Here is a 9846-nt window from a genome sequence, read left to right as displayed (position 1 = left end):
ACCAACCCCATCCAACACCGCCCATTACCACAGCCCCGTTCAAAACCGAACCCTTCCCAACCCCGTCCAACATTGCCCCTCCCCAAATCCGTCAAACACGGCCCCCTCCACCAACCCCGTCCAACACCTCCCCCAACCCCCAATCCCATCCAACAACGCCCACTCCCCCAACTCCGACCAACACCGCCCCCTCCACCAACCACATCCAACACCGCCCACTCGCCCAGACCCATTCAAAACCGAACCCTCCCCAATCCTGTCCAACACCGTCCGCTCCCCCAACCCCGTCCAACACTGCCTCCTTCCCCCAACACCATTGAACACCACCCCCTCCCCAAACCGTCCCACCCGGCGCCTCCCCAACCCCGTCTGATACCGCCCACTCCCCAACCCCGTCCAACATCGATCCCTCACCCAAAGCTGCCCAAAACCGCCCCCTCGCCCAACCCTGTCCAACACCGCACCCTCCCTCAACACAGTCCAACACCGCCCCCTCCCCAAACCCGTCTGACACCGCCCCCTCCACAATCCCGTCCAACACCACGCCCTGCCCAATTCGTCCAACACTGATCCCTCCCCCAAAGCTGTCCAAAACCACCACCTCCCCAACCCTGTCCAACACCGCCCCCTCTCTCAACATGGTATAAAAACGCGCCCTCCCCATCCCTGTATGAAACCGCCCCCTCCCCAATCCCGTCCAACACCTCCCCTCTCCCACAACCAGGTCAAACAGCACGCGCTCCCACAAAACTGTCCAACACCACCGCCTCCTCAACCCGATCCAACACTGCTCCCTCCCCCAAAGTAGTCCAAAACCGCCCCCTCCCACAACCCTGCCCAAAACCGCCCACTTCCCCAGCCCCGTTCAAAACCGCCCCCTCCCCAACACGGTCCAACACCGCCCCCACCCCAAGCCTGTCAAACACTGCTCCCTCACCCCAACCCTGTGCAACACGGCTCCCACCCCAACACCATCCGACACCACCCCATCCCCAACCCCATCCAACACCGCCCGCTCTCCCAACCCTATCCAACACCGCCCCCTGCCACAACTCCGTCCATCACCGCCCCCTCCACCAACCCCATCCAACACCGCCCATTGCCCCAGCCCCGTTCACAACCGAACCCTCCCCAACCCCGTCCAACACTGCCCCTCCCCAAATCCGTAAAACACTGCCCCCTCCCATAACCCCGTCCAACACCTCCCCGAACCCCCAATCCCATCCAACAACGCCCACTCCCCCAACTCCGCCCAACACCGCCCCCTCCACCAACCCCATCCAACACCGCCCACTCCCCCAGACCCATTCAAAACCGAACCCTCCCCAATCCTGTCCAACACTGCCCCCTCCCCAAACCCGTCCATCACCGCCCCTTCCCCCAAACCCCATCAAATACCAACTCTCCACCAAAACCGTCCAACACTGCCACCTCCACAACCCCGTCCGACACCGCCCTCCCAAGTCCATCCATCACCGCTCCTCCCCAACCATGCCCAACACCGCCCCCTCCCCCAACACCGTCCAACACCGCCGCCTCCCCAACTCTGTCTAACACCATCCCCTCCCCAAACCACTCCCAAACCACCCGCTGCTCAACCCCATACAACACTGCCCACTCCCCACCCCATCCAACACTGCCCCCTCCCAATCCCGTCCAACACTGCCCCCTCCCCAACCCCACACAACATTGCTCCCTCCAGCTAACCCCTTCAAACACCGCCCCCTCCCCAAACCCGTCCTACATTGCTCCCTCCCCAACCACATCCAACACCGCCCCGTCCCCAACCCCATCCAAAACCACCCCCTCCCCTAACCCCGTCCAACACCGCCCCATACCAAACACCGTCCAACACCGCCCCCTCCCCAAACCCGTCCAACACCGCCCCCTCCACAAACCCCGTCCAACACCGCCTACTCCCCCAGTCCTGTTCACAACCGATCCCTCCCCAACTGGAAACATCTCCCCCCACTCCACCAACACCAAAACACAACGCCCACTCCCCCAACCACGTTCAAAACTGCCCCTTCCCCAACACTGTCCAAAACTGCCCCCTCCCCTCAACCCAATGCAACACTACAGCCTCCCCCAAAACCAACAAACACCACCCCCTTCCTCAACACCGTCCAATACCACCCTGTCCCCAACCCTGTCCAACACCGGCCCCTGCCCCAACCCGGTGCAACCTACCCCCTCCACCCAACGCCATCAAACACAGTTTTGGGGAGGGGGCGGTATTGTACGGGGATGGGGGAGGGGGCGGTGTTGGACGGGGTTGTTGGAGTCAGCCGTGTTGGACGTAGTTGGGGAGGAAGCGGTATTGGACAGTGTTGGGGAGGGGTTGGAATTGGACGGGGATGGGGAAGGGGCGGTGTAAGAGGGGTTGGCAGAGGTGCGGTGTTGGACGGGGTTTGGGGAGGTTGTGGTTTTGGACGAGTATGGGGAGGGGGCGGTGTTGGACGGGGTTGGGGAGGGGGTGTTGTTGGATGGTGTTGGAGTGGGGTTGGTATTGGACGCGGATGTGGAGGGTATGGTGTTGGCCGGGGAATGGGGAACGGGCGGTGTTGGATGGGGTTGGGTGAGGAACAGTGTTGGACGGGTTTGGCGACGGGGTGGTGCTGGACATGTTTGTGGGAGGGGGCGGTGTTGGATGGGTTTGGGGAGGGAGCAGTGTTGGATGGGGTTGGGGAGGGAGCGGTGTTGGACGGGGTTGCGGAGGGGGCGATGTTGGACAGTGTTGGGGTGGGGGCGGTATTGGACAGGGATTGGGAGGGGGCGGTGTTGGCTGGGGAATGGGGAGCAGGTGCTGCTGGACAGGCTTGGTGGAGTGGAAGTGTTGGACAGGGTTGGGGGAGGTGTCAGTGTTTGACGGGGTTGGGGATCGGGCGGTGCTGGACGAGTTTGGGTGAGGAGGCGGTGTTGGATGGGGTTGGCGATGGGGCAGTGTTGGACAGGGTTGTGAGAGGGGTGGTTTTGGAGAGTGTTGGGGAGCGGGTTTTATTGGATGGGGATTGTCGAGGGGGCGCTCTTGGACGGGATTGGGGAGGGGGCAGTGTTAGACGATTTTGGGGGAGGTGGCGGTTTTGGATGGGGTTGGGGAGGGGGCGGTGTTGGACGAGTTTGGGAGAAGGGGCGGTGTTGGATGGGTTTGGGGAGGGGTGGTGTTTGACAGTGTTGGGAAGGGGACGCTATTGGACAGGGATGGGGAGGGGTCGGTGTTAGACGGGATTGGGGGAGGGGTGTGTTGGACGGGATTAGGGGAGGTGGCGGTGTTGGATGGGGTTGGGTAGGGCGTGCTGTTTAATGCGGTTATGGAGGGGGCGGTGTTGGAGAGTGTTGGGGAAGGGGTGGCGTTGGACTGGGTCTTGGGGAACGGGATGTGTTGGACGGGGTTGGAGGGAGGGTGCAGTGAAGAACGGCGTGGCGGGAGGGGGCGTTTTTGGACGGGGTTGGGAGAGGGGACAGTGTTGGACGGGGTTGGGAAAAGGGTGGTGTCGGTCGTGGTTGGTGAAGGGGCAGTATTGGACGGGGTTGGGGAGGGGGTGTTTTTGGACAGTGTTGGGGTGGGGACGGTGGCGACCCCGTCCAACACCGCCCTCTCCCCATACTCGTCCAAAACCACAACCTCCCCAAACCCCGGCCAACACCGCACCTCTGCCAACCCCGTCTAACACCACCCCTTCCCCATCCCCGTCCAATACCAACCCCTCCCCAACACTGTCCAACACCGCGTCCTCCCCAACACCATCCAACACAGCCCCCTCCCCCAAACCCGAACAACACCGCCCCCCAACCCATCCAACACCGCCCCCTCCCCAACTACGTCCAACACCGCCAACTCCCACAACCCCGTCCAATACCGCCCCTCCCCCATCCCCGTCCAATATCCCCCTCCCCAAAACTGTCCAACACTGCCCCCTACACAACCACGCCTAACACTGCCCCTCCGCCATACTCATCCAACACTGCCCCCTTCCCGAACCCCATCCAAACCCGCCCCCTCCTCAACCCTGTACAACAGTGCCCTCTCCAATCCCTTCCAAAACCGCCCACTCCCCAACCCCGTCCAACACCACCCCCTCCCAACCCCGTCCAACACTGACCCCTCCCCCAAATCCCGTTAAACACCGCCCCCTCCCCCAACTTCAGCCAACACTGCCCGTCTCCCAAACCCCGTCCAACACTGCCCCCAACCACAACCCCGTCCAACATCGCGCCCCAAAACCATCCAACAAAGCCACCTCCCAACCCCGTCCACCACCGCCACCTCCCCCATCCCCGTCCAACACCGCCACCTCCCCAACCCCGTTCAACACCGCCCCCTTCCCGAACCCCGTCCAACACCGACCCCCCACCAACTCCGTCAAACACCGCCCCCTCCCCTCAACCCCGTCCAACACCACCCCCTCCCCAACCCCGTCCAACACCATCCACTCCCCCAACCTCGTCCAACACCGCCCCCAACCTCAACCAGTTCCAACATCACCCCCTCCCCCAACACAGTCCAACACCATCTCCTCCCAACCCATTTCAACACCGCCCCCTGCCCAACCCAGTCCAACATCGGCCCCTCCCAACTCCGTCCAACACCGCCCCTGCCCCAAACCCATCCAACACCGCCCCCTCCCCCAACCCCATCCAACACCGCCCGCTCCCCAAACTCATCCAACACCATCCCTTCCCCACATCACCATCCAACACCGCCCTCTCCCCATTACCATACAACACCGCCGCCTCCCCAACCCCTTTCAACACCGCCCCCTCCCCCAACACCGTCCTTCACCGCCCATAGCAACCCCATCCAACAGCGCCCCCTCCCCCCACCCTGTCCAACAACCGCCCGCTCCCCATGCCCATCCAACACCGCTCTCTCCCCCAACCCCTTCCAACACCGTACCCTCCCCAATTTCTGTCCAATACCGCCCCCGCTCCCCATCTTCGTCCATCACCGCCCCCTCCCCAACCCCATTCAAAACTGCCCCCCTCCCTTTGTACCACTCTCTCTGTCCGCCGCTCGCTCTGTCACCCTCTCTCTCTGCCACCCACACTCTTTAACCCCTCTCTGTCCCACATTCTCTGTCCCCACTCTTGGTCACGCCTCTCTGTACCCCTATCTCTGCCCCCTCTCTCTGACCCCCACTCTGTCCCCTTCCGTGTCCCCCTCTCTATCCCCCCTCTTTCTCTCCTTCTCTCTGTCCCCCTCTCTCTGTCCCTCCGTCCCCTCTCTCTCTCTGAGCCTGTCTCTCTGTTCACTGTCTTTCTGTCCCCCTCTCTCTGCTCCCCCTTTCTCTGTCCTTCCTGTCTCTGTCCCCTTCTCTCTGTCCCCTGTCTCTCTCTGTCGCCCCTCTCTCTCTGCCCCACTCGCCCCCCTCTCTGTCGCCCATCTCTCTGCCCCACTCGCCCCCTCTGTGTCGTCCCCTCTGTTCCCCACTCTCTGTCTCCATCTCTCTGTCCCCCTCTCTCTGTCCTCCACTCTCTGTCCCCTATCATTCCCCCTCTATCTCTGTCACCCCCTCTCTGTCCTGCCTCTCTCTGACCCCTCGCTCTCAGACCCCCTCTCTGTCACCCCCTCTTTCGCCCTCTCTCTATCCCGCCCCTCTGACCCCCTCTCTGTCCCCTCTCTGTCTGCCACCTCTCTGTGTCCTCCACTTTCTGTCTCCCCTCTCTTTCTGTGCCCCCTCTCTCTGTCCCCACGTTCTATCTGTTCCCCCCTCTCTGTCTCTCCTCTCTCTGTCCTCTCTGTCTCTCTCCCCCATCCCCACCTCTGTTGACCTTTTTCTCCTCCCCACCACTATCTATCCTCCCACTGTCTGTCCCCCCCCCCACTCTCCGACCCCCTCTTTGTCCCCCTCTCTCTGACCACCTCTCTCTGACACTGTCTATCTCCACCACTCTTGGTCCCCCTCTCTCGGTCCCCTCTCTCTGTCCCCCTCTCTTCCCCCTTTTCTCTGTCCACCACTATCTGTTCCCCGCTCACTCTACCAACTCTCTGTCCCCTCTCTCTGTTCCCTCTCTCTCTTACCCCCTTTCTCTGTCCCCCTCTCACTGTCCCACGCTCTCTGTTGTCCTCTGTCATTGACTCCTCTCTTTGTTCCCACTCTCTGTCCCCCATCTCTCTGTCCCCCTCTTCCTGTCTCCCTCCCTCTGTCCACCTCTCTCTTTGATCCCCCTCTTTCTGTCCTACTCTCTCTGTCCCCCCTCTCGCTGTCCCCCTCTATCTGTCCCCCGCTCTCTGTTCCACCCTCTCTCTGACCCCCATCTCTCGGTCCTCCTCTTTCTCTCCCCCGCTATCTGGCCCGCTATCTCTGTCTTCCACTCTCTGGCCCTCTCTCTCTGTCCCCCTCTCTCTTTCGCCCTCTATCTCTGTTGCCCCTCCTTTTGTTCCACTCTCTCTGTCCCCTACTCTCTGTCTCCCTCTCTCTGTCTCCCGCTCTCTGTTCCTCTCTCTCTGTCCCCCTCTTTCTGACCCCTCTCTCATTATGTCCTCCCCTATTTCCCTATCTCTCCCTCCCTCGCCGTATCTCTGCCTTGTCTCTGTCTCTCTCTCTCTCTCTCTCTCTCTCCATCTCTCTCTCTCTCTCACTCTTGCCCTGCTTCTTCACTCTCTCTCCACCTTCTCTCACTCTCGATTCCCCTATCTTGGACTCTCTTTCTCCCCACCTTGCTCTGTATCTCTCTGACTACATCTCTCTCTCTTCTGCCCCTCCCTCTCTCTCTGACACAGTCTGTCTCTCTGACGTCTCCCTCTTCCTCTAATCCAGACGGGGTTTGGGGAAGGTTGGTGCTTTGGCTGCATGTGGTTGGAAGGGTGGTCGTGAGATGATAGAGAGATATTGGAGGTGGGAGGAGGGGGAAAATGGAGTAGAGTCGGAATTGCGGGAGGGAGGCAGATTGCAGGAGAGCGTGAGTGCAGGGGAGGGGGAGAGGAAAGAGTGGAGGCAGGTGGAGAAATCAGGGTAAGGGGTGTGTGAGAGAGAGAGGGTGGACGAGGGAGAGTGAAAGGGAGAGGTGGGGAGAAAGAGTGTGCAGTGAGAGAGAGGGAGAGAAATGAGGAGAAAGAGTAGGGGAGAGGAAATGTGGAGGTCAGGTTGGAGTGGGGGGGGGAAAAGAGGGAGTGAAACCCAGCTCCTGAGCTCAGGGCGCGGTGCCCTCCCCTTACCTGAGGACCAGGACTTGGGGCTGAGTCTGTCTCTCTCCAGCTCAGCTTCTCCAACACAAAGACACACAACAACATCGGTCACTCTGCTGCTCGGCACGATTTAATCAACATTTTTATTGGTTACAAATGGAAGTGATGGATACAGTCAGTGGGATGGTGCCTTTCCTCACTGGCCCCTGAGTAGTGAGAAACATTGAAATGTTTCCCTGTAACCCCCTGTGCGATAAGGATGGACAAACCAGCGCTACCCTCAGTCTGTTACCATAGCAACAGGCTGCTCCATCACTGAAACACTGAACTGAAATGAGAAAATCCCGGATGGATTGATTAATGAGGGAATTTGATGGATGGATGGATTTGGGTGAAGGGATATTTCAGCACATTCTTCAGCTGCTGCCTGAACTTAGTCTGGGTCACGGCATAAATCGCAGTGTTTGTGCAGCAACTGAGGAGCTGCAGCATGAAGCCCAATTCCTGCACGTAGGCATCGAGATACACAGACCGATACCCAATCCACCACATCCGGCTCCATATAGAATACAGCATTAACGTTGACCATAACAGGATGAAATTGGCCGAGATCACAAACAGTAAAATGATGGATTTTTTTCGGTTTCTCATTTCAGTGTCAGACTGAGCGTCCCCATTGGTGTGAGCGCGGAGTCTCCTGCGGGCTCTGCTGGTCACTAAAATGTGTCTGACGGTGAGACCATTGAGCAGCAGAACCAGGAGAAATGGGACACACGGGGTTAGAAGGTTGTGGAGAAATTCGATTGTGACCCAGACACTGGAGGATCGAACACCGACTGTTACATCACAAAACCAGGGGGCGTTCATCAGCAAATACCGAGCCTCGAGCATAAAATACCAGGAAATGTTCTTTAAACAGCTCAGCACAGTCACTGCTCCCAGAACCACAGCCGCCGTTTTCTCACTGCAATATTTACGTTTCAGCTTCTGGGAACAAATGGCCACAAACCGATCAAAGGTGAAAGTGACGGTGAACCAGACAGAGCAGTCAGTGGCCGCATAAAGCAGGACGGCGTGGATATTACACACGGGGACGGAGTACACCAGGAAATAAAACTGTTCCTCATAAACAATGGGAATGTGTCTCAGTATCAGGTCGAGGATAATGACCAGGAGATCCGCCGCTGCCATGGCCCCCAGGTAACGTCTGACACATGGAGACAATCCACAATCTTTATAAAGCAGGACGTAGATGGTCACTACGTTAACTGTGAGGAAGGAAAACAAACCCATTATCCATCAGCCTGGAGGCAAAGGTAACCCTTTGATTTGGGATCCAGTGAGATTTTCAAATGTGTCCCTGTATTCAGGATTTATTAAAATAATTGGAGCTGGAATAACAAATGGGAAGTTCTGAAATACTGAAAAAAATGTCAGTTTTGGAATGTTGGGGACAGAACGTTCCGGGGAATGTCAGTTATAGATTGTCGGGGGCAGAACGTTCCAGAATCTCTTTCAACTGTCCATCACCTTTCCCCTATACCCACCCCACCAACATGATGTACTGTGCACAGGCTACATATCTTTCCAGCACTGGGAGCTACACTGACCACATCATTGCATTATCTATAAACGTCAACCAGAAAGTCTGTTCAGCACAGCGACCTGAATTAATCTGTAAACCAGGAGCAGTTACCCTCCCGGCATGTAGAGCTCTGTACACCAACCCATTGCATTCCTCAGTTACACTGTGTTAGATCCCTGCGCAGTGTGGGGAAACTTACAGCCCATGCTGGAAATGATAGGATGTACAGCTCCCACCCATTTACAGCTCCATCTCTCCATTGTACCATGACAAGGGGGTGTTGTGGGTGTGAACATCACTGCCAGAGAGAGATGGCGGGGGAATCAATTTAAATTTCACCACATGGGAGGGGTTTGGGGTATAGACAGAGAGGGGGAGACTGTGAGACAGTGTCATGGAAGGATGTGTTCCCAGATTTCGGAATGCTGAAATGTAGACACTTCAATCGCATCCTGTAACATGAGCTTGTCTTCCCAGGAATGATGGGAAAAAAAGGTGTGAGGCCAGATGAGCATTTGTTCTCCATCTTTGTTCGTGGAAATGCTTTCAACCGAATCTATGACTCATTGGGCACATTCTAACGATAATTTATCTTTGTTTTGTTTTTCCTTGAGTGTGACAGAGGGATCGTCCGCACGAGGCTGAGCTAATTTCCTGGTGCTATCGTATCGGACTCATCTCATTAACTACCCAGCCCACCCCATGGTGTTCCTCTCATTCAATACCAGCCTGATTCTCCCACCCATCATGGCGGGTGGTATTCACCATCGCCCGGATGCCCCTGGATATTCCGTGATCCCTGGCACTGGTGCCACCTTGAAAAGGCCAATGGGCACCCGGTTGAGCTTTCTCAGTTCGAAGCTGCCCTGCACAGTTTACCTCGAGCATGGCAGATCATGGGCAATTGCACAGCGGTTTGTTGACAGGGCCACGGAGGTCCTGGTGGATGGGCCAGTACAGAATGAGACCATTTTCTTCCCAGAGGAGGCCACACCACCAGACCCACCGAGCATGGTCTGAGCTCACCACCCAGCTCAGTGCAGTATCTGTGGTCTGAAGGAATGCCCAGCAACACAGGACAAGCATCAATAACCTTCCCCACTCTGTCAGGATAACAGTCACCGTATTCTCT

Source organism: Chiloscyllium punctatum, chromosome 12 (assembly GCF_047496795.1).
Source record: "Chiloscyllium punctatum isolate Juve2018m chromosome 12, sChiPun1.3, whole genome shotgun sequence".
Taxonomy (NCBI): Eukaryota; Metazoa; Chordata; class Chondrichthyes; order Orectolobiformes; family Hemiscylliidae; genus Chiloscyllium; species Chiloscyllium punctatum.
The sequence above is the reverse complement of the archived record's forward strand: the minus strand, read 5'-3'. Positions refer to the sequence as shown.